Below are 24,390 nucleotides of genomic sequence, written 5' to 3'. Positions count from 1 at the left end.
ACCTTTAAACTGAAAAATAACTCCGGCAAGGGAGTCGGCAAGATCACCACGGCAGCCACTTCCCCCCCTCCCGCCCTCTCGGGCTACTCTCCGGGAGCAGGCGAGTGAAGCCCGGTACTTCCGGGTAGCTAAGGGGCGGAGCGCGGCGCATGCCCAGGGTCCGGGTGGAGAAGCCGGTACTGGAGCCGCTCGCACACATTACTGCTGGTTAAAGCGCCCCGGGAAAGGCCTGAAAGCAACAGGGAGGAGCCACCCCCAACACAAAGATGCCAGCAGAAATGGAACAGGTCTGGATTTTCAAGGTCTGCTTGACTTGAAGCATTTATTTCTCGATAATAATGTTCTCAGCTTTTTTGAACTTCAAAAATGTAACTATTGCAGACTGCTTGGGGGGGGGGGGAGAAGGAAGGGAGGCCTACTGCTGGACAGGGGGAGCAGGAAAAGGTGCTGATGGATAGGGGGGAAAAAAGGAAGGGAGGCCTACTCCTGGACAGGGGGAGCAAGAAGAGGTGCTGATGGACAGGGGGGAGGTAAAACAAAGGGAGAAGGGCTGCTGCTGGATAAGGGGAGCAGTGAAGGGGTGGTGGTGGACACAGGGGAGGTAAAAGGAAGGGAGAATGGACAGGGGGAGCATGCAAGGGGTGGTGGTGGACAGCCAAAAGAAAGACAGAAATACAGAAAGCGGCTAAGGAGACAGAGAGAGAAAGAAATAAAGACAGACACACCCACATTCTAGCACCCGTTAATGTGACAGGCTATTCAGTGAGGGTCTGGGCAGGGAGAGCGACAGAAAGAAAAAAAGATAGAAAGAAAGAAATAAAGATAGACAGCGGGAGGGAGAAAGAAAGATAGAAGGAGAGAGACAGAAAGAAAAAAGATAGACGGGGCAGGGAGAGAGAGAGACAGAAAGAAAGGAAGAAAGAGACAGGGGGGCAGGAGAAAGACAGACAGACATCTATTCTAGCACCCGTTAATGTAACGGGCTTAAACACTAGTTATTATATATTCTAGGCAACTAATTGTAATGCATTTTTGACACATTCAGAGACCAAATCTGTCTTCCTCAGGTCATGAGATACCATAACAGCAGTATACTTTACTGACCTGAGAAAAGAGGTTCTGGCTTCTGAAAGCTAATTGAAAAATGTATTTGTCCAATTTAATTGTATTATTTTTTATTTTTGTTTTATTTTTCTTTCCTTTTTGGCCCCCTTTTATGAAGCCACATTAGGCTTTTTTATCGCCAGCTGTGGCGATATTAGCTCCAATGCTCATAGGAATTCTATGAGTGTTGGAGCTGTTACTGCCTGGCTAAACATTGCGCTACGGTTTTGTAAAAGGGGGATGGGGGATTAGTTTGTGATTACGTATTCCATAGTGGGCAAGGTGATTTCTGTGTTCTGTGTATACAAAAGACTATGCAGAATCAATCTGTACTCGTCTGGCTTGTTTAGTTTCACAATGGGTGTAGTATTGATGTTCTACTGTGGTGGTGGTTCGCAGAGGAATAAACTACTTACTGAACAGAGAGCAGTTCTTTTTTGAGGCCCTGAAGCTGTGGCTCCTATGCCGCGAAACGATAGTTGACCTTGGGTTAAACCAGGGGTAGGGAACTCCGGTCTTTGAGAACCCTATTCCAGTCGAGTTTTCAGGATTTCCCCAATGAATATGCATTGAAAGCAGTGCATGCAATAGATCTCATGCATATTCATTGGGGAAATCCTGAAAACCCAACTGGAATACAGCTCTCGAGGATCGGAGTTCCCTACCCCTGGGTTAAACTATCAGTGTTATCCACATAAAAGCAATTTTTGTTTTGAGTGTTAATGTGAGAAGCTTTTCTAACCACAATAGCAAAGGTTTTTTTCTGCCGATGTGGGCTCATCTCTCCAAAGCTCTGAGGCTTTTTCTTTCGTTAGTAGAGTGCTTAGTACAGGGGTGTCCAATGTCGGTCCTCGAGGGCCGCAATCCAGTCGGGTTTTCAGGATTTCCCCAATGAATATGCATTGAAAGCAGTGCATGCACGCAGATCTCATGCATATTCATTGGGGAAATCCTGAAAACCCGACTGGATTGCGGCCCTCGAGGACCGACATTGGACACCCCTGGCTTAGTATCATAGGCGGTATCATTAATGGAGTGATTTTGTTGCTTACTTTGATGTTATACTGGTCACTGCAGTATGTAAGATGCTGCCTTTTCCTAGGCACGCACTTGCTGTGCAACGGGTAGATTGTTACTAAAAATCATGTTTTTCATATGGGGAGGGGTATAAAAAAATGATGGGTCCCGGATGTCACATATGCTAGGTATGCCACTTAAGCTATCTTAAACAGTAGCCTAAACGTGGGTACAATTGCAGGAGGCTAGGAGACTCTTGCAGGCTGGTAATGCCCTTTATTGTGGCAAAACCCAGGCTCTGGACGACGCGGGCGCGCTCTCCTTACGGATTTCCCCAAGGAGGAGTTCTCTGTGCCATTCCTCCGGGCGAAGTCCACTCTCACCGGCTTCTACAATTCCAGTTTCTCTGAGATCGCAAAAATCCACAAAGGTGTCAAATCGCACAGCTTTCCTGTTCTGCCCTCGCCCCCGCAATTTTTTTTTTCACACGCTGCGTCCCGCCCTCCCAGAAACAGGAAGTTGCGTCAGAGGAAGCCGGCACGCCGGAGAAGGAAGACTGTGGGGTGGACTGTAGGGAGTCTTTATGGATTACTGCTGTTATCGGTGACCTCAAAGAGAGGTATGATGGGGGATGGGGGAGTTCGAAGATGAGGGAGAGATGCTGGACTGTAGATGGGGGAAGAGATCAAGAGAATACAATAGAGACGGAGAGATGACAGACTGGGGAGGGAAGAGGGGGTCCCGGATCTTTGATATTTGTGAAGGGGAGTGCTCGGCGGGTGATTTGGTATCCGAACTGATAATACTCCGGTTTTGTAAGGCGGTACTGTGGTGTTAAAAAATACAGACCAACTGAAAGACTTGCAAACAACAGGTACATTAATTTCTAAGCAAAACAACATGCACCGTTAAGTTGTACGGGAGTTAACCACACTTAAGATGAGCGTTTTGCTTTTTATATCTGTAATAGATGCTAGGTAATCTTATAGTAGAAGTTGGTGGTGGCGAGTTAACAAAATTTTTGAGGGTTCCATTATAGAAAAACGTGACTTGAAGCATCAGTAAGAAGGGACATGTTAATTCTTTGTTAAATTTTTTGATAGCTATTTTGGAGGCCCTTTTACTAAGCTGCCTTATGCACTAATGTGTGCATAACGGTGCAACATACTTTGGGATGCGTTCAGGCATTGCCTGGTAAGTGCCAAATATGTGTGCACTAAAAATATTTTTATAATATTTTAAGTTAGCACAGGACTAGGATGTAAGACCATACCACCTACAAAATGGGTAGTGGTAAGTGCTATTAAAAAGCAGTGAACATGTGCAACATTAACACATAACCATTAATACAACAAATAAAGACCATTTTTACAGCTGTGGTAAAAGTGGCCTTAGTGCACGGTAAAAACTTGCACAAGGATGCACTAAGGCCATGTTTTACCACAACTTAATAAAAGAGCCTCTCTGTTTTTAATTGTCTTGAAAGAAAACAAACTAGATTATATGTAGTCACTTTTCCCCACTTCCCCCAAGCATGCAACGTGAGCTAATGTGTGGTCTTTCCATAAAAGAAGAGTAATGCAGCCCTTGTTAATAGATTTTCTATTATCCTTTAGTATGTCATTGACAAGCTAACACAAACAAGTGAACACAAAGTTTTACACGTACTTTTCACTATATTCAATATATAATGCCTGAGTGTAAAGTATGAAATAATTGACAAGCTAACATAAAATAGAACAAAATACATTTAAAGGACTTTAGATTAAGCAATTCTGTTACCTTTGAAAATAATATAATCACTCAATATTAAGATGCACAGAGCAGTTCAGAAATGAAATTATAGTGAGTGTGTTCCATCAAGGCATAGTATGATTGATTAGCTCACATGTGTCAAACACAAGGCCCGCAGGCCGAATCCACAGTGACTCTACCCTCTGATACTACATTCTTCAGGGACCCCCTTGTGTCCCGACTCCCCCCACCTACCACCTCCCCACCGCTGAAATTTAAAATCTTCGGGCAGCTGACACAGTAAGATTTCACAGTAAGATTGGAGTCGGATGACAGCGGCAGCCTTGGGAGACCCTTGATAAAACACTTTTTTGTGTGAAACATGTCGGGTCTGACTCCCAGGTTTGGCTGAGATAAGTATTTATTACTTTTAAAATTCATGCTACAATATTGAAGATATGAAGAGATTCATTTATGTTATTTATTATATAAAAACACTTTAATAATATTAGCAAAAAAAGAAAAAACAACAAATGGACAGCCAATGATGAGGCACCACGGTATGCTTCCCGCAGTATAAATGATTACAGCGGAGGAGTGGTGGGGCTTAGGCGTCTTTTTGAAGCACGGGATGTTTAAGCAAGTGATTATTAGCTTTACATATATCCAGACGGCCCAGTAGTATATACAAATCAGGATTACATTTGGCTGGATAAAACGCATATTTACAAACATCTGCCAACTTTAGTGAGCTTAAAGATGGATGTATGGCAGAAAGTGAAGGATATAAAAACAGCAAATGGATAAAGTGGCCCTGGATACACAGTTAAGAGCACAGTCAGAAGGACATGCAGCTAGAGACTGGGAAAAGATGGTTTGAAAAACAAAATCACCAGGCAAGAAAAGTAGGGAAAATGATTTTTTCAATTTAGTGATTGAATTGAGAATTTACATCTGCTGTCTATATTTTGCACTGTTCAAGAAGAAATGCATTTGCTTCTATTTCTCTAGGGTTGCTTAGAGTTTCATTTGTATATATTTGTATTTTTAGTTTGTGATTTCGTATTTGCATAGGGGTTATCTGTGTTCTGGTAGGAATGAATGTTGAGAAGCGTACAGTGTGCTTTGTGTAGTTTAATTTTGTGGTTAATCATTATGTGTTGTTAATAAGATTATTTTTTTTTTTTTTATTTATTTATTTATAAATTTCAAATTTACAATTCAAGATGAAATCTTGTACAGAAAGTGATTACATCAAATGAACAAAGAAATAAACCTCATAAATTTACATAGAAAATGAAAATTTTTTGTATAATCTCTCAAGTCCACAATTATGATCCATGATGTATATTGAACAGAACTAAAAGAAACTTATTCATTAAAGATAAGCTGTACATGGTAAACTGATATTCAGGCGTCTAATTTATTGAAGCCCTCGTTCTTACCCCTTCTCCAGGCGGGACAAGGAGAGAAAGGCCGTTAGCTGGTTTGGCTCAAAGAAAACATATTTCTGGGAATTATAGTGAACTATACACTTGCAGGGATGACGAAGATAAAAAGTTCCCCCTAGAGCCAAAACACCAGGTTTTAATATTAGAAACTCCTTTCTACGTCTTTGTGTATCTCTTGCCAAATCTGGGAACATCTGTATTTTTAGATCAAGAAACTTTTTCTCTTTATTTTTAAAGAATAATCTCAGAAGCCAATTCTTATCCATCGTAATAGCCAAGGTCACAATCAATGTAGCAGGTGTAGCAACTTCTTTATCAGATAATTCAAGCAAAGCTGATACATCAATTGGTCCCTGAATTTTTTCTTCTTGAAGATCTTGAGTTTTATTAGGTAGATAATAGACCTGGGTGAAAGGAGGCATTAAATCTTCCGATACTTCCAGTATCTCCAGCATATACCTTTTTAACATTTCTCTTGGAGTCACTGTCGAGATCCGTGGAAAATTAATCAATCTTAAGTTATTATTCCTGGAGAAATTTTCAAATGTCTCTATCTTTCTTCTTAAATTTATATTATCCTTAATTAGAGTGTCCTGAAGCAATTTGGAAGATTTAAGTTGATCTTTAATACTTTGAATATCTAATTTGGATTCTCCCAAGTCTTGTTTTATCTGAGAAACTTCTTTCTCTTGAATTTTTATTTTTCCCTCTATTTGAAGATGATTAGTATTTACTGTCTTAGTTAAATTAGCAATCAGATCCCACAAAGCCTCCAATGTAACTTCTTGGGGTTTCACTATGTTAAATGTCTGCAAGTTTAATAGTGATAAGTTAGGCTCACCAGCTGAGGGACCTTCTCCTCTCCGTATCTCCTGTGTCGGGGTTGGTTCTGAGATGGAAATCTCCTCGTGTGCACTCAGGCTCAACTGCGATCCCTGTGAGCCTGGGTTGATGTTCTTCTCGCCGTTCCCCACAGCCTCTGGGAGGGGGCCCAAGCCGACTTCCGGCTGCCTCCCCACTCCCGGGGAACTAGCGGCTCGAGGGTTGGGAGGAGGGATTCGTGCGTCGGGGCTCAATGTGATCTCGTGAGCCCGAGGAGACTCTTCCAGTCTGTCATCAGGAAGCGTCTCAGCCGGGGGCGATACCGACGCTCCGATGACGCCCTGCATCCGCCGCAGCAACTCCTCAATGTTACCGGAGGAGGCTATTCCGGGACGCCGTGAGGCCGAAGAAGCTCCCTTTCCCCTTCTCTTCGGCATAGTAAAAACTCTGCCGCACCAACGCCAGAGAAGTAAGTTTTTAGGAGGTAGGCTTGCCGACGGCGTTCAGCAGACCACAACCGCGACCATCTTGGATCAATAAGATTATTTTGTGTGTATATATATATGAAAAATTAGTACTATTATAGGAGCTTTTCCCCCCCCCCCCCAACAGAAAGCTTCCGCTGCCTATGCCTAGAATGACTATTTAAATAAAGTTGGGATTAAATATGGTAACATCTATGAGGTGAAAATAACCAAGTGAATCGCTGCAATGGTGTCCCAGGGTGAGGAAGGCTCTATATTTCTACTAAGACTAAGTATCGTAATAAAAAATTTGGGCCACGACTTAGCCTGTGTTTTAGTTTTCGGTCTCTTATGCAATTGAGTTTGACACCCCTGATCTAGCCCTTTAAGAAGGTATTTTTTTTGTGTGTGTATACACTTAGGGGTTCTTTTACTATATTCTATGGACACGTTAGTATTTAGCGCACGCTAAATCGTCTAGCGCGCCTTAGTAAAAGGATCCCCTTATTGAACAGAGCTCCTGGCACTCAGTGAATATGTTTGGCTCTCTAGAGCCAAGAATGGAAGACTTTAAAAGGAGCTAAGACAGATAGCAAGGTATACTGAAATTACCTTCAGGAGTATAGTTGAGTGGTCTCACCTCCAGTCGGGCATCAGCATTGTGTGGAGAGAATTGATTTATAACTAGAATCTGCCATCTAGTTGATACAGTGTCCTCTCACACTGAAGCTATATCCCCAGGGACACATGTTAAAAGGGATACTTTAAGAAGGCCATTATCCCAGGACAAGCAGGCAGCATATTCTTGACTGATGGGTGACGGCACCGATGGAGCCCCGGTACGGACAATTTTAGAGTGATTGCACTCTAAGAACTTAGAAAGTTCTAGTTAGGCCGCACCGCGCGTGCGCGAGTGCTTTCCCGCCCGACGAAGGCGCGCGGTCCCCAGTTTCTTAGTTTCCGCAGAGCTAAGAAGACGCGTGTTTCCAACGGCTGTTGGAAAATTTTTTTCATTGTTACTCGCCTTCCCGCTCACGCGTTCTTTTTCTTCGAGAATTGTTCTCCTTCTTATTTTATTTCGTTTGTGTTAAAAAAAAAAACAAATCACTTTTTTTCGATTTTTTTCGGTCGGCCCCGGCGGGGCCTGTTGGCACCATCGAAGCCTCGGGCTTCGATTTTGCTACGGCCGTTTTTCCCTTCATGCCCCCTTCACCGGGTTTTAAAAAGTGTCAGTGGTGTGCGCGCCCTATATCATTATCCGACCCGCACAAGTGGTGCCTGCAGTGTCTGGGTCCGGACCATAGGGCAGAAACGTGCACCCGCTGTAGTTCTCTTCAAAAGAGAACTTTAAAAAATCGTCAAATACAGCAGCGGATCCTTTTCGGTACCGCTATGGAAGTTCCACCGGTATCGACTCCTGCAACTTCCTCCAAGTCGACACCGGTAGTGTCGGCACCGCAAGATCTTTCGCCGATGTCGCACCCTGTAGGTAAGCCGGCTAAGAAGCCTTCCCCTACTGTTCTCGGGCTGCCAGTCGAGCATGCAGTGAGCCAAGTCCTGCAGACTGCGCGCCGGCCCCGTAAGCGCTCCGCTCCCATTGAAGTTACTGCCTCTTCATCGGCATCGACTTCGCCTGAGCGTCGAGCTGCACCGCAGGTACCGAGCAAGAAAAAAGCGGTACCAGTGCCATCAGGACCGACTCTGGATGAGCGTATTGCCTCCATCCTACAGGTCCAACTTAAGGAGCAACTGCAACAATTGCTCCCGGCTCTACTGACTCCGAACCTTCCAGTGTCGGTACCTACTGAGCCTTCGGTGCCGATTGTCGACCAGCCCCTTTTATCGGCATCGACGTTATCGGCACCGCAAAAATCTATATTTATGCCTGTTCTGTCGGCAGAGCCGAATTCTCTTCGGCGTATTGCTTACTCGGCTTCTGATCCGGTACCGTTCTCTGATACCCGTACCGCTGTGCAGTCACCAGGTACGGTATCGAGACGTTCAGGGAAATCGGTACGCAAGACCAAGCATACCGAATCCTCCACTCCCCTTTCTCAGGGCCGTCTTCAATCGGTACGGGACCCTGATTTGTGGGATGATTCTGACGATCCCCTCGGTACCGAGGAAGATTATTCGTCTGATGAGGATGATCCATCGGTGCAGGATCCTGCTAGTAAGCCAGAGCACTCCTCCTTCACCAAGTTCCTAAAGGAGATGTCAGACACCCTTTCAATTCCTCTAGAGTCTGACTCTAAAAAATCCAAGGCATTTCTCGATGCCTTGGATTTTGACCAACCTCCCAAAGAGTTTTTGAAGTTACCCCTCCATGACATCTTGAGGGAAACTTTTTACAAGAATTTGGAAACTCCTCTAACAATTCCAGGAGCCCCTAGGAAACTGGAATCACTTTATAAAGTGATTCCTATTCCAGGGTTTGACAAACACCAACTTTCCCATGAGTCTCTGCTGGTGGAGTCGACCCTGAAAAAATCTACGGGAGCTAGTGTATATGCCTCTGTCCCTCCTGGCAGAGAGGGCAAGGCCATGGATAAATTTGGGAAATGTCTTTACCAAAATGCGATGTTGGCCAACCGTTCAGGTAATTACGCATTTCACTTCTCTTTTTACCTGAAACATCTCATCCAACAGGTGGCCTCTTTTCAAAAGTATATTCCGGACCGAAAACTTCCTGCATTTCAACAATGCACTTCCAGCCTTTTGCAACTCAGGAAGTTTATGGTCCGTTCAATTTATGATACTTTTGAACTGACTTCACGGGCCACTGCTATGTCTGTAGCGATGAGATAGTTGGCATGGCTCCGAGTCTCAGACCTGGATGTGAACCACCAGGACCGGCTTGCCAATGCGCCCTGCCTAGGGGATGAGCTGTTTGGGGAGTCCATGGATACCACCACGCAAAAGCTTTCTGCCCATGAAACACGGTGGGACACCTTGTTGAAAAATAAGAAGAAGCCTCCTCCTCCTTGTCCATTTAGACAACAACCATCGTATCAGAGGAGGTTTTCTGCTCGGCCGGTTCAGCCTCATCCTCCTCAACCTCGGAGGCAACGCCAACAGCACCAACAGGCTCGTCAGCAACAGCCACCTACCGTAAAGCCTGCCCCTCAAACTAAGCCGACGCAGCCCTTTTGACTTCCTTCTCCAGGGCATTGCCAGTCTTCCTCCCTCCTGTCCTCTTCCACAGCCCATAGGAGGACGACTTCACGTTTTTCACTCTCGATGGGAAGTAATCACCACCGACCAGTGGGTGCTCTTGATCATAGCCCACGGCTACTCCCTAAACTTCCAGACTCCTCCGCCGTTAGGCCTACCAAAAGAGTCTGCTTCCAACAAGTCTCAATCCCTCCTTCTCGCTCAAGAGGTTCAATCCCTCCTTCTTCTCAACACCATCGAAGAAGTTCCTCAAGATCAGCGAGGCCAGGGATTTTACTCCTGGTACTTTCTAGTACCCAAAAAGACCGGAGACCTCAGACCAATATTAGATCTCGGAGATCTCAACAAATGTTTGGTCAAGGAGAAGTTCAAAATGCTATCTCTTGCCACCCTATACCCTCTTCTCTCTCAGGGCGACTGGCTATGCTCCCTCGATCTCAAGGAGGCGTACACACACATTCCTATCCATCTGACGTCCAGGCAATATCTACGCTTTCTCATCAACCAACATCATTATCAGTACAAGGTGTTACCCTTCGGCTTGGCCTCCTCTCCCAGGGTATTCACCAAATGTCTGATTGTGGTTGCGGCCTATCTCCGCTCTCACAACTTTCAAGTCTTCCCTTATCTGGACGACTGGCTAATCAAGGCTCATTCTCCTCAGGCGGTTCAGCTTGCCACCAATCAAACCATTCACTTCCTTCAACTGTTGGGGTTCGAAATCAATCTACCCAAGTCGCACCTCATTCCAACTCAGCGACTTCAATTCATTGGAGCCATTCTGGACACTATTCGGATGAGGGCGTTTCTTCCACCAAACCGCCTTCACACCATCCTTTATCTCTGTCAGCAGGTGTTTCAGCACACTTCCATCTCTGCAAATCACATGATGGTGCTCTTGGGACACATGGCCTCCACAGTACATGTCACACCCTTCGCACGTCTCCACCTGCGTACTCCTCAATGGACCTTAGCGACCCAGTGGTCCCAAGCGACGGATCCTTGTTCACAACACATATCTGTGACCTCGTCTCTTCGACAGTCGCTTCTTTGGTGGTTGACATCCTCAAATCTATCCAGAGGTCTGCTGTTCCATCTACCTCCTCATCAACTAGTCATCACCACGGATTCCTCCCCCTATGCCTGGGGAGCTCACTTGAATGAGTTCCAAACTCAGGGGTTTTGGACTACCCAGGAAAAGAAACACCACATCAATTTCCTGGAACTCCGAGCGATGTTTTATGCCCTCAAGGCATTTCAACATCTTCTCTTCCCTCAAGTACTACTCATTTGCACAGACAATCAAGTTGCGATGTACTACATCAACAAACAGGGAGGGACGGGCTCCCGCCTGTTGTGTCAGGAAGCCCAAAGGATTTGATCTTGGGCGACAGCTCGTCACTTATTTCTGAAGGCTGTCTACATTCAAGGGGAACTGAATTCCTTAGCAGACAATCTCAGCAGAATTCTTCAACCTCACGAATGGTCTCTCGATCCCATAACTCTTCAGTCCATTTTCACTCAATGGGGCACTCCTCAAGTGGACCTTTTTGCAGCTCCCCACAACCATCAACTGCCCCTGTTTTGCTCCAGACTCTACTCTCCTCACCGTCTGGCGCCCGATGCATTTCTCCTGGATTGGACCATTCTCTTCCTATATGCATTTCCCCCTCTACCGCTCCTGCTGCGGACATTGTTCAAGCTCAAGAGGGAACGGGCCACCATGATTCTCATCGCTCCACGGTGGCCCAGGCAACATTGGTTCTCCCTTCTACTTCAACTCAGTTCCAGGGAACCCATACCTCTTCCACTGTTTCCTTCTCTGCTTACTCAGCATCAACAGTCCCTTCTGCATCCCAACCTGCAGTCTCTGCACCTGACAGCTTGGTTTCTCTTGGGCTGACTTCGGCTCATTCACTCCTTTCTCAGCCTGTCTGTTCTATCATTGATGCTTCCAGGAAACCGGCCACTCTTCAGTGTTATCAACAGAAGTGGTCTCGGTTTTCTTCCTGGTGCCTCTTACATCACCATAATCCCATGTCTCTAGCAGTGGGACTGGTGTTGGACTATCTTCTTTCCTTGTCTGACTCTGGCCTTAAATCTACTTCTATCAGTGTTCACCTTAGTGCAATTGCTGCTTTTCATGAGCCGGTACATGGAAAACCCCTCTCGGCTCATCCTTTGGTTTCTAGGTTCATGAGGGGCCTTTTCAATGTGAAACCACCTCTTAGGCCCCCTCCTGTAGTCTGGGATCTCAATTTGGTTCTTTCTGCTTTAATGAAGCCTCCTTTCAAACCTTTGGCCACAGCGCATTTCAAATTTCTTACTTGGAAAGTGGTCTTCCTTATAGCTCTCACTTCTGCCAGGAGGGTCAGTGAGCTGCATGTACTAGTGGCCGATCCACCTTTCACTGTTTTTCACCATGATAAGGTGGTCCTCCGTACACATCCAAAATTTCTCCCTAAGGTTGTGTCTGACTTTCATCTTAACCAATCCATTGTCCTACCTGTATTTTTTCCAAAGCCTCATTCTAATCCAGGTGAACAGGCTTTGCATACCTTGGATTGTAAACGTGCTCTGGCTTACTATCTTGAACGCACCAAACCTCACAGATCATCTCCTCAACTGTTTTTGTCCTTTGATCCTAACAAGTTGGGTCATCCTGTATCTAAACGCACCCTGTCCAATTGGCTTGCTGCTTGCGTTTCATTCTGTTACGCTCAGTCGGGCCTGACACTGGAAGGTTCTGTCACGGGCCACAAGATTAGAGCTATGGCAGCGTCTGTAGCTTTCCTCCGTTCCACTTCCATTGAGGAAATCTGCAAGGCTGCTACTTGGTCCTCAGTTCATACTTTTACATCTCACTATTGTCTGGATGCATTCTCCAGACAGGATGGACACTTCGGCCAATCTGTTTTACAAAATTTGTTTTCCTAATGGCCAACCTTCCCTCCGTCCCTCTTTTTGTTAGCTTGGAGGTCACCCATCAGTCAAGAATATGCTGCCTGCTTGTCCTGGGATAAAGCACAGTTACTTACCGTAACAGGTGTTATCCAGGGACAGCAGGCAGATATTCTTGCGTCCCTCCCACCTCCCCGGGTTGGCTTCTTAGCTGGCTTATCCTAACTGGGGACCGCGTGCCTTCGTCGGGCGGGAAGGCACTCGCGCACGCGCGGTGCAGCCTAACTAGAACTTTCTAAGTTCTTAGAGTGCAATCACTCTAAAATTGTCCGTACCGGGGCTCCGTCGGTGCCGTCACCCATCAGTCAAGAATATCTGCCTGCTGTCCCTGGATAACACCTGTTACGGTAAGTAACTGTGCTTTTTGGTTGGTGATTTACTGTATAGGTATGTAGCTAGCTAGTTGGCTTGACATAAGGATTACTTGGTAACTTGCCTGCCTAGTGCAATGGTTGTAGGCCTCACGTCACTTAGGATTTTATATAATGCTGGGGAGAAGCCAGCTGTCTTGATATATGTGGGTACCACTGACATAGAAAGATATAGAAGAGAGATTCAGGAAACCATATCTAATCTTTTATGTAGAAAGCCAAAATCCAGAACCTCCAGGGTAACCTCTTTTTTTTTTTTTTTTTTTTTTTTTTAAACACTTCCTGTATCATGCATAGGACCCTGGAAACAGGCAGAACACTAGAAACTGGGGAAATTCTGTACATGTCATCTAAAAAGACAGGCACATATCTCACACTTAGGCACCTATTACAGAATCATAGAAACAAGACAGCAGATAAAAGCCAAATGGCCCATCCTGTCTGCCCATCCGCAGCATCCACTATCCCGCCTCTCTCTAAGAGATCCCACATGCCTGTCCCACACTTTATTGATTTCAGACACAGTCTTTGTCTCCACCACCTCTACTGGGAGTCTATTCCAAGTATCTACCACCCTTTCTGTAAAAAGCATTTCCTTAGATTACTCCTGAGCCTATCACTTCTTAACCTCATTCTAAGCTCTCACACCCTGGGGTTTCCGTTCAATTGAAGGAGACTCGCCTCTGTATTTATGCCACATAGGTATTTAAACGTTGCTGTCATATCTCCCCTCTCCTGCCTTTCCTCCAAAGTAACAACAAAACACACTCCAAAAACTACTGCCACAACCTAAACTAGATACAACAATGAGGCAGAAATAGTCAAAAAGGTTCACAAAGGGGGCGCTCAGGATCAAAGCTGTGCACACCACGCAAACCGCTTGCAAACTAGCGAGATGATATCAAGTATTAAGGGTGCTCTCAGTGTGAGCAAGCAGCAACAGGAGACAAGCTCCAACTCTTCATAACTCAGATAGAGGTAATATACCCCCACCCGCACACCATCACTGAGCACCCTGGGTGTGCAATAAATCAAAGTGAAAATGTTCACAAATCAAGAGCAAATGAATCAACTAGAGTGAATAACAGGTGAGACCTGAGCGACCCCTAAATGAACCCTACCAGCCGAAACCCCAGCACAAAATCAAAAAATCAGAAAAAGGAAACTTAACTGAAAAGTGAAGCAGGAACTCATCTCTAAAGCACAAAATAAAACGCGTCCAGAAAACAGGTTCAACCAAGCTGGTTTCGGAGAAGAACCTTCTTCCTCCAAAGTATACATATTGAGATCTTTTAAGTCTGTCCCCGTACGCCTTATAACATAGGCCATCAACCATTTTACTACTACTCCTACTATTAATTATTTTAGTTGCTTTCCTCTGGACCAACTCCATCCTGTTTATATCTTTTTAAAAGTGCTGTCTCCAGAATTGTACACGATATTCTAAATGATGTCTTACCAGAGTCTTATATAGGGGCATCAATATCTCCTTTTTTCCTAATGTAGACCAGTTTTTAGGTACATTATAGGTACCTAAGTCTTCTACCCTTAAACACACCTACTTTGGAGTTAGGTGTCTCTTTTGTAGAATCATGCCTAAGAAGATTGGCGCCTATCGCCCAATTTTTATTTTTTCCAATTATGAGCTTGTTAAAACTCATAATTGAAGCCAGTGTTCTAATTATAGAATTTCCCCCTAGATAAGATGATGATGATGATGATGCAGATAAAAGAGCTTTAGATATGTTAGGACCAGGGGAACTACTTAAACACAATACAATGAGGTTGCTAGCATTAACATTATAAAAGGAGAAAAAGTGGCTTTTAAAATGAATCTTGGGAGAATACCAGCAAACATTCCAGAAGTGCATGGTTCAGAATAAGACATCTTAAAAAAAATACTGGCAGTGTGCTGAAGTTAGAATATTCTAATAAAGAAGATATTATTAAAGTTGAAGTAGCACAATAGTATTTAAACTGAGATAATGATTCTAGATTATCCCTATTAAGTGTTTGAAGATTATAAGCAAATATAAAAAAAACATACTTTAAACAGTCTGTATGTGAGTGCCTTAAGTTTTTAAAAAATAAGATTGCAGAATGCATGGTTTTTAATGAAGATATAGACATAATTATCTCAGAGATAATGGATTCTAAGGTGCAAATTATGTAGATATGGTAGTGGATCAAATTGGTGGAGAGGTGGCAGTATATGTTGAAGACAGCATAGAATAAAAGTCCTGCAGGAAATAAAATGCAGTGTGGAATATTTATGGATAGAAATTGCATGCATGATGGGAAAGAGTATTGAGGTGATTGTAGGCTACTGTCCACTTGGACAGGGTGAAGAGACAAACTGCTAACAGGAATTAAAAAGTCTAGCAAATAATTTCTAATTCTTCAGTATTATCAAGTTATGCTAGGAAGACAAAAGTTTTACATGCTGTCCTTGAACCAATGAGAGAAGAAAGGTTTAAGTTTATTATTCATAATAAAACAGCATAGTGGTTAACAATTAAAATAATATAAAAGGAATAACTTAGCAGCATTCATACCATTAAGAGAACAAAATACAATAGCTAACTAAAATTACAGTCTATCCAGAATAGAATAGAACTCGGTCCACAGCCATCCCAAGCTATACAGCCTTCAACAAACATCTCTGAATGATAATCTGAATAAAGGTCTTAAGAGCTGCCTTAAATTTGGGGAATAAAAGTTCCAATCGGAGCACAGCTGGCTCCATAAGGTCAGAGCAATACAATAAAAGGCTGATTGTCTTGTGGACTCTAATCTATCAGATGATGGGGAGGGAATATGTAAACGTCGGTCATTAGTGACCTTAAGAAGTCTTGGGGGAGCATATAGTTATAGTATTATTGCAGTGGCAAGATATGGTGGAGTTCTCGTAGCAAGAACTTTGAGTAAGGGTCAAGATCTTGTGCTGAGCATGGTAAAATATTGGAAGCCAATGATTTTGTATAAACAGAGGAGTAATGTGATCATATTTCCTGGCTTGGGCATATATTCTAAGAGTGGTATTCAGTATTGATTGCAGTCTCAAAGAAGAACCTGTGTGATACCAGGATAAATAGTATTACAGTAATCTAATAAGACAAAAGTGTAGCATATAGAATGGTCTTTTCTGAATGTTTAAATAAGAGCAAATAGAAAAGAACTGTTGCAGGGCAATAAAGCAAGATTTGGCCAAGGCTGAAACTTCAGGGCGAATGACAATTCATGTTGTTATACAATCCCACTCTTTCCTTGTCATCAACAGCAGATGAATCCAGAGACTAGTGGGATTACGTCCATCAACCAGCAGGGGGAGATAGAGAGCACTGAATTGTCCTCGGGTATATTTTGGATGCACAGCCTCCTGGCCAAGCAGTATAATCTATCTCCAGCAGGTTGGATGGCTGCTATTCTTCCAGCTCCTGGCTTCAGCTCCTGGGAAAAGGAACAAGGGCGGTCTGCTCCTGTTGCTTCAGCTTCAGTAGAGCTTAGGGGTGTTGGCATAACATTCCAACTTTAGGGGGTACACCTGCCCCCCTCCCTCCAGGTCCCTTCCCCACCCTCCCTCCAGTGATTGAGGGGACGAGCCGGTCTCTAAGGATCTGTACAGTAGTGGACTAGATGAAAGGTTTGTTACCTTGCACCATTGGAAAAAGTGAGACAGTGTTTGAGGTCTGGATTCTGCCCTAGGGGCGTGGAGCCATTGTTGAGTTCCTGCGGCTACCGGCCCTAACACCAGAGTGGAAGTAGCGGTATTATAAGTATCCACTGTGCTTTCTCAGCTAGATTATTGTAACTCAGTTTATCTGGGCATTAAGCAGAGCAGTCTAAAACGACTTCAGTTAATACAGAATACTGCAGCTAAGCTCATTTTTGGGAAATGAAAGTATGATTATGTTTCTCCTTTGTTGATAAAGCTTCACTGGCTCCCAGTTCGCTTTAGGATACAGTTAAATGCGCATGCATACTCTTCAAGCTTCTCTATGGAATATTTGATTCTTTTATCCCCTTATATTGGAATACTCTTAGACTTTGCCATTTGGGAAACACACAAAGATATAAGTTAGCCTTCCCTTCCTTTAAGGGAATTAAATCTGCTGGGAAGCTTAGTCGATCTTTTGTTTTCAAGTTTGTAGAGATCTGGAATGAACTTCCTGACTCCATTAGGCTGCAATTTCATAAATTCCTGAAAACTTTGTTGTTCTTGCAATTTATATATGGTTTAACTACAGCCTCAACAAATTGATAATATTATAGTTATTTTTCTTATGCTTTTTTTATGTACTTTAGTTTTTAATTAGTTCTTCCTTCTCTTATTCTGCTATTTACTCTAGTGTTAATTATATGTGAACTGAGTCAAGCTCCATTGGGAGATGACCCGGTATATAAACCAAAGATTAGTGTCATGGGAGTGTAATTTTGATAGCTTGCGGGTTTTGATAAGCCAGCCTGATAGTGTTCGGGCTGGAGCTCTTCAGACCGCGTTGTTCTAATGGTGCAAAGCTCTGGAGGGAGGTTTTATTTTGCTGGCAGGGAGTTGTTTCTTTCTGAGCGCAGGATGGGCGTGCATATTCTTTTAAGCTGTGGGGAGTGCCGCAGCGTTCACAGCTTTATCCCCAGGGCTGAATTTGGTCAGACATGTTGGCATTGTAGGATCCTCCGGTGGTGCCGCCCAGCCGGCCGGCCCCAGCCCCAGCTGCTGCCGTGAAACAGCCGAGGTAGCTGGTACTCGGTGGGGGTTTTAATCTCCCAAATTGTTCCTTGATGTGCGGCAGAGGGCCATCCTATTCAATCTGGGGGCTCAACTCTGTGCTCCGCTGTCCAAGTTTCTGCTTTTTTTGGGGCGCGGTCAGCGTGAGGCAAGCCACAGCAGAGTTATGTTAGCAGCAGGAGTCTACACAGTTTTCAGTGCAGGTAGCTTCTTTTCTCTCCTGAGGGTCCCTGGCTGGTGAGGCTTCGGCCTTGGGTAAGAGATGCTCCGGTGGCTTATGCCTCACATAAGGAATCTTCCAGTGGCTAAGGCTTCGGTTGGGAAGTCTGCCTGCGGCTTAGGTCTCAGAAGTGAAAGGCTCCTGCGGCTTAGGTCTCAGAAGTGAAAGGCTCTTGTGGCTTAGGTCTCAGAAGTGAAAGGCTCCTGCGGCTCGGGACCCTGGAGGAGAAAGGTTCCTGCGGCTCGGGACCCCGGAGGAGAAAGATTCCTGCAGCTCGGGACCCCAGAGGAGAAAGATTCCTGCGGCTCAGGGCCCCAGAGGTGACATCTTCCTGCGGCTCAGGGCCTCAGTGGAGGAATGTTCCTGTGGCTTAGACATCAGTTGAGGGATATTCTGGGGGCTCAGGCCTCAGTGGAGAAGTTTCTTGTGGCGTAAGCCTTGGTTGAGCTGCAGGATTTTGATTGTTCGGTGCCAACTTTGGGGAGGGGCAACACCTGGGCTCCCAGGTCCCTTCCCCACCTCTCCCCCCCCCCCCACAAAGGAACCTGGACACCTAAATCCTGTAGGCTCACTTGTTCTGTGGGCGTGGAGCTACAGAGGTCGCCATTCTCTTCGGAGAGGCACCGGTAGGAGGACTTTATTACTCCTTTCCTGCGTGAGGGAAGTGGTAGCTGCTTCGGCAGTAGTAGCACACAGCCACTGGATTGCAGCTAGGTCAGGCAGCAGCGGGCAGTACGAGTCCCTGAGGGGGGGTCGAACAAGGCCCTTCCCTCCCATTGCGATTCAGGAGGGGAGGCCGTCAACGGCAGCTGCCATCACTGCCGCTGTCTTCCTTCCTCCTCTCGGTGGCCACCACTAGCCAGCCCCAGTTGCCACCGCACGGGCGATGTGTTGGCTTTGGCTGGTGTGCCATTTTGCTTGCGGTCTAGTAGGCCTTGTGTAATCCTGGCCGGCTGGCAGTTAGCTGTGGCTAGGCTAGTTGCGGGCTAGTTTACAGCTCTTGCTCGTGCTCAGAGTTTATGCTTTCCATTCCTTCTGGGTTCATTTCTGTGGAATAGTGGACTAGAGGTTGGAGAAGCTACCTCAGTGTCTGAGGTTGTCACTGTATCTCCTTGGGATGCTGGGAAAGGCACTGGTCCCATCGTGGCCCAGGTACAGAATAGTATCTGGCTACAAGGGGATGCCTTGCCTCTCCTCTGGCATTCCTCTTGACTTTGCGCAGCAGTTTGCCTCCTGTTCCCTATGGGCTTTGTGCTTGAGAGGGCTTCAGTTAGATGAGGAGTCTTCACTTGTCATGTTTCCAGGCTGGATGCCCTAGAACCTTGCGAAGGAAGTGGGTCTAGCCTGCAGCGGGGCTCATGGGTTTTGCCATCAGCTAGAGACCGTTGCCAGACATGATGGTTGCATTCTACAGGAGGTTACTTGGGGCCTGGTGGTCACGATAGGAGGCGGCTTGGAGGGGCACTGTAGCTGGGGTTTGTGCAGCATGGTACTCTCGGGCGAGGATTGCTCTTGCTCACATGTGCTATGGGGGTTAGCCTCTGTATGATCATGGGATACACACTCTCTGGGAGTCGTATCTCCTTGGATGTGTGCTGCAGGGCAGGATTTCAAGTTCACTTGATTATTTCCCTTCCTACGTTTGGGACTGCTTTGGTGCATCCCACTAGTCTTTGGATTCATCTGCTGTTGATGACAAGGAAGGTAAAATTATGTCCTTACCTGATAATTTTCTTTCCTTTAGTCACAGCAGATGAATCCAGAGCCCCACCCTGTTGGAGGATTTGTCACTCTCAGGAGCAATTTGGGCATGCCTTTCAGCTGAACTTACATTCTCGATTTGAAGCATCAATGGTTCGGGTAGCGCATATGAGAGAAGAAGATGCATATATGTCTCATATGTTGCATGCCATTTAGGTGATTTACTTTTATGTGCTTTATTTCAACTGCTTTGAGAAAATATACTGGTTGGCCAGGAAGCTGTGCATCCATGATATACCTAAGGACAGTTCAGTGCTCTCTGTCTCCCCCTGCTGGTTGATGGACATAATCCCACTAGTCTCGATTCATCTGCTGTGACTAAAGGAAAGAAAATTATCAGGTAAGGACATAATTTTACCATTCCTGGACACGGGCTGTGAACCTATCCTCGCCAGATAAATTTATAGGGAGACATAAATATTCAGTCTTCAGCACCACCCCTCATCTCAGTACCGCCTCCCAGAGAATTAGTTTTACCCTATAAGCCAGCAGAGGGAGCATGTCTTTTCTGCTCTGGGTGTCCTTGTCTTGCAGGAACATCAGCACTCCGTTGGTAGCCAAGGGGCATCAGGCAGTTCAGCTGCTACAACGACTAGGCTGGGTGATCAACCACCAAAAGTGCCTCCCTGAGCGCGGAGACCCAACTGCTGTTTCACTGGGTTGAGCTTCATCTTCTGGCAATCTTCGCGGCTCACATAGCCAGCATGGACAGTGTCCAGGCAGACTATCTCAGCCGATAGACTCTGGATCCAGAGGAATGGTTCCTGTCCCAGAGAGCATTTGGCTGCATTGTAGACTGGTGGGGGTCTTCCAACGTTCAATCTCATGGCGTCCACGATCAACAGGAAAGCAGATTGTTTCTTCAGCCACTGGCACGAAAGGGGAAACGAAGGCTTGGATGTGCTGGTGCAGCTCTGTATGTCTTTCCTCCTTGGCTCATGATCGGCTGCCTGTTGAGATGTATTGCGTCTTACTTGGGTCAGGTGATTCTTGTTGCACCCAATTGGCCTTGACGCCTGTGATATGCTGACCTGATTCATCTCCAACAAGATCCAGAGCTCAAGCTTCCTTGTCACCCTTGTCTGCTCACACAGGGTCTGATTGGGCACCAGGATCCGGCATGCTTTGGTGTTACTAGAGAATGACAAGGGGATAAATTTATCCCCGTCCCTGCGAGTTTTGTCGCTGTCCTTGTCCCTGCCCAGTTCTTTAAGCTCAGTCTTAACCGTACAAGCCTCAAACACTTATGATTTTAAAATGTTTGAGACTTGTGCAGATGAGGACAGAGCTTGCAGGAATGGGGCAGGGACAGGAAAAGAATGGGATGGGACTGGAAGTGAAAATGAATTCCTGCGAGGATGGGAAAAATTTGTCCCCATGTCATTCTCTAGGTCTTACGGCCTGGCTCTTCAGCGCACGGCCTTGGTCAGTGGTGATTTCTACCCTTCTCTGCAGTAAGTGGAAATCCACGCTGGTGGCTTATGCGAAGCTGTGGAAATGTTATCAGGCCTGGTGTGTGCAGAGACAGGAGATTCCATAAGTTCTATCCATTCCCAGAATTTTGGAGTTTCTTCAGGACAGGTTGAGGAAAGGGACAGTTGCTCCTGTCTCAGACCGAAGACCCTGAGGGGCTTCTCATTTGGATGTCGTCCATTATCTGAGAGACGCACTCCGGCTATAACCTCCACTTCAGACGCCTTGCCAGACGTGGAATCTTAATCTGTTTCTCTGATCTCTAGCCCATCTGCCTTATGAGCTGATGGAGCACACTTCTCTTATGAATCTGACAATCAAGACGGTTTTTCTGATGGCTATTACTTTGGTTCGCAGGGTTTCTGAGATTCAGGCTATATCTTGCTGGGATCCGTTCCTGCAGATTATGGACTCTGGTGTCTCCTTGCACACGGTTCCATCCTTCCTGCCTAAGGTAGTTTTGGCATTTCACGTTAATCAAGAGACTTCCAACTTTTGCATCCTCTGGTTCAAGAGAGCAGCACTGGGTTCTGCGGTCCCTGGATATGCACAGAACTCTTTTGCAGTACCTGGAGGTATGAGTTTCGGGTCTCCAACCATTTGTTTGTCCTGGGGCCAGACAGCCTCCAAAGTGACCATCTCCAGATGGATTCGCATGGCCATTTCGTCTGCCTACGTTGCAGTGGGGAAGAAGCCCTCTCTCTTGAGGAGGTGGTAGAGCAGAGTACGATTTGGGGTTTCAAAAAGGGGTTGGACAAGTTCCTGAAGGAAAAGGGGATTGAGGGGTATAGTTAGAGGGGTACTATATAAGATAAAATGTCTTAAGTAAAGGGTCACTTACAGGTCACGGACCTGGGGGGCCTCCGCGGGTACGGACTGCTGAGCACGATGGACCTATGAACTGACTCGGCAGAGGCGATGCTTATGTTCTCATTAAACCAGAGGGGTTTCCTCTTGGGCAGAGTTGTTAGCAATCTCTTTGGAGGAGATCTGTAGGGCAGCTACCTGGTCCTCTTTTCATACCTTTACCAGGTTTTACCGGATTGATGTGATGACCAAGCAGGATTCTACTTTTGGTTCTTCTGTTTTGGTGGCTGGCTCATCAGTCCCACCTTAGTTTTTGGGACTGCTCTGTTATGTCCAGGAATAGAGTGGGAACGAAAGATTAAGTTCTTACCTCTGTTAATCTTTTTTCTTGTAAACCCACACTCTATTCCTGGAAACCGCCCTGGAAACTGCTGATTTGTCGATCGTCTGCATTGACAAGTACGGTACTGTCCTTTTTGACCAGCCCTTTGAAGATTACCTCCTGAGTGTATTTTGCACTTTCCTTGGGGTTTCTAGTCCTAGTACCCCCTTTTGTAAGTGCCGGCTGTGTCTCCTATTAGCATTGATTTGTTTGGGCTCTACTGTTGTTTTTGCCTGTTTGCGATTGTTCACGATCATTTAATGTTCATGTTCTGAGCAGAATAGACTTAATGTCCTGGGGAGTTTCCCCGTTCCCTTCCTTTTGTTCTTTTCCTTACAGATGTTGCTGTCTGCTTTTCTACTAAACTGATCCTGCAGTGCTAAAGACTCTGAATATTTGTCTCCCTATAAGCCTGTCTGGTGAGGATAGGTTCACAACCCGCTTGTCCAGGTGTAGAGTGTGGATTTATAAGAAAGATCTAGAATAACTCCCAAATATTTAAAGTGTGAAACTAATTTTAGCACAGACCCATGGAGAAAGTGGTGAGGCATCTTTATTCCATGATAAAGCCAGATAGATGTTCTGCCAGACCCGTTTGGAGAGAATTGATATAGGAGTTTAAGAAGCTACTTCATTTCTTACTGAAATGTAGGGCCTTGTGCAATAGGGTGGTCCATGGTAGTATGCAAAAAAATCAACCATGTCAAATCTTATCTTCACAAGGCTTATTTTTATCCACTTGGTGTGTCTTACTCATGTGTCAAATTTCAGCTTGATTAGACAATATTTAGACTGCTTGTGTGTTGTGTATGTGGATAATTGCACATACAGTAAAACCTTGGTTTGTGAGCATAATTCGTTCCAGAAGCCTGCTTGTAATCCAAAGCACTCGAATATCAAAGCGAATTTCCCTATAAGAAACAATAGAAACTCAGACGATTCGTTCCACAACCCAAAAACTTTAATACAAAATACTATATGTACCTGTATTGCAAGACCTCGCTCATTTAGAACAGTCACTACATTCACGCAGCGTCAGAGGGAGAAGAACCATCAGCTCAGTTGTGATGATGTGACGCTTGTATACTGTATGTACTCATATTGCAAGACTGCTCGTTTAGAACAGTCACTACACTTGCAGCGTCAGAGAGAGGAGAACCATTAGCTCAGTTGTGATGATGTGACGCGTGTATACTGTATGTACTTGTATTGCAAGACATTGCTTGTATATCAAGTCAAAATTGAATAAAATGTTTTGCTTGTCTTGCAAAACACTTCCAAACCAAGTTACTTGCAATCCAAGGTTTTACTGTAATTAGTTTGTATGGCATTATCTAGTTTGTAATCTGCACCTGAAAACTGGCTTCTTGGGAAGTCAGTCTCATCTGCTAGACTGCCATATGGACTGGATGTTCTTCGACTGGTCAGTTTTCATCACTATGACGAAGGAAAACCTTTACCGGAAATCTGTAAGTTGGCATGTGAGTCAGCGATGTCTGTATGGGATTGAGCCAGGATACCGATGCAACGCATAGACTCTTGTGTTAGGAAGTTGAAGAAACTACATGAATAAAACTGTTGCAAACAAGGCGTTCACAGTTATTTTCATATATCTATGATTTGTGTACGAGCATCTGGCAGCACTTGCCTTTTTTGATGACAGAATCACATCAGAAACAAAGCCAAAAATGGTGCAAAAAACTTACAGCATCCACTATTGCCAGAAATTCCACGATGTCTCATTTGTACTGATGAAAAGGAACCTTTGATCTTTGAAAGTCTTATAATACAGAGAACACAGTCATTTTGATCTCTTGATTGAAGGCAGATCAACAAAAGCAAAAATATTCCTAAAGAAACATCCCAGAGTGGACTGATGATCCCGTTTTCTAGGAATTTTGGAACTGGGCATCCAAACTGACT

At 45.1% G+C, this 24,390-nt stretch overlaps 1 protein-coding gene across 8 annotated transcripts in view; it reads left to right on the top strand.

Annotated features, from left to right (window-relative positions):
- The first annotated feature begins 2,603 nt into the window (after nt 1-2,603).
- Nucleotides 2,604-24,390, top strand: part of ZBTB26 (zinc finger and BTB domain containing 26) — a 61,788-nt gene continuing 40,001 nt past the window's right edge. For 2 of the 8 annotated variants that reach the window (XM_033960544.1, XM_033960538.1), the window contains exon 1: nt 2,618-2,740. The gene's annotated coding sequence lies outside the window, so the exon portion shown is untranslated. Of the gene's footprint in view, nt 2,741-2,864; nt 2,996-24,390 lie in introns of those variants that run through there. The other 6 variants (XM_033960546.1, XM_033960539.1, XM_033960555.1 and 3 more) reach the window with 6 other exon arrangements.

The sequence above is a fragment of the Geotrypetes seraphini genome, chromosome 10, assembly GCF_902459505.1.
Source record: "Geotrypetes seraphini chromosome 10, aGeoSer1.1, whole genome shotgun sequence".
Lineage (NCBI taxonomy): Eukaryota > Metazoa > Chordata > Amphibia > Gymnophiona > Dermophiidae > Geotrypetes > Geotrypetes seraphini.
This window is presented reverse-complemented; position numbering and strand designations above follow the sequence as displayed.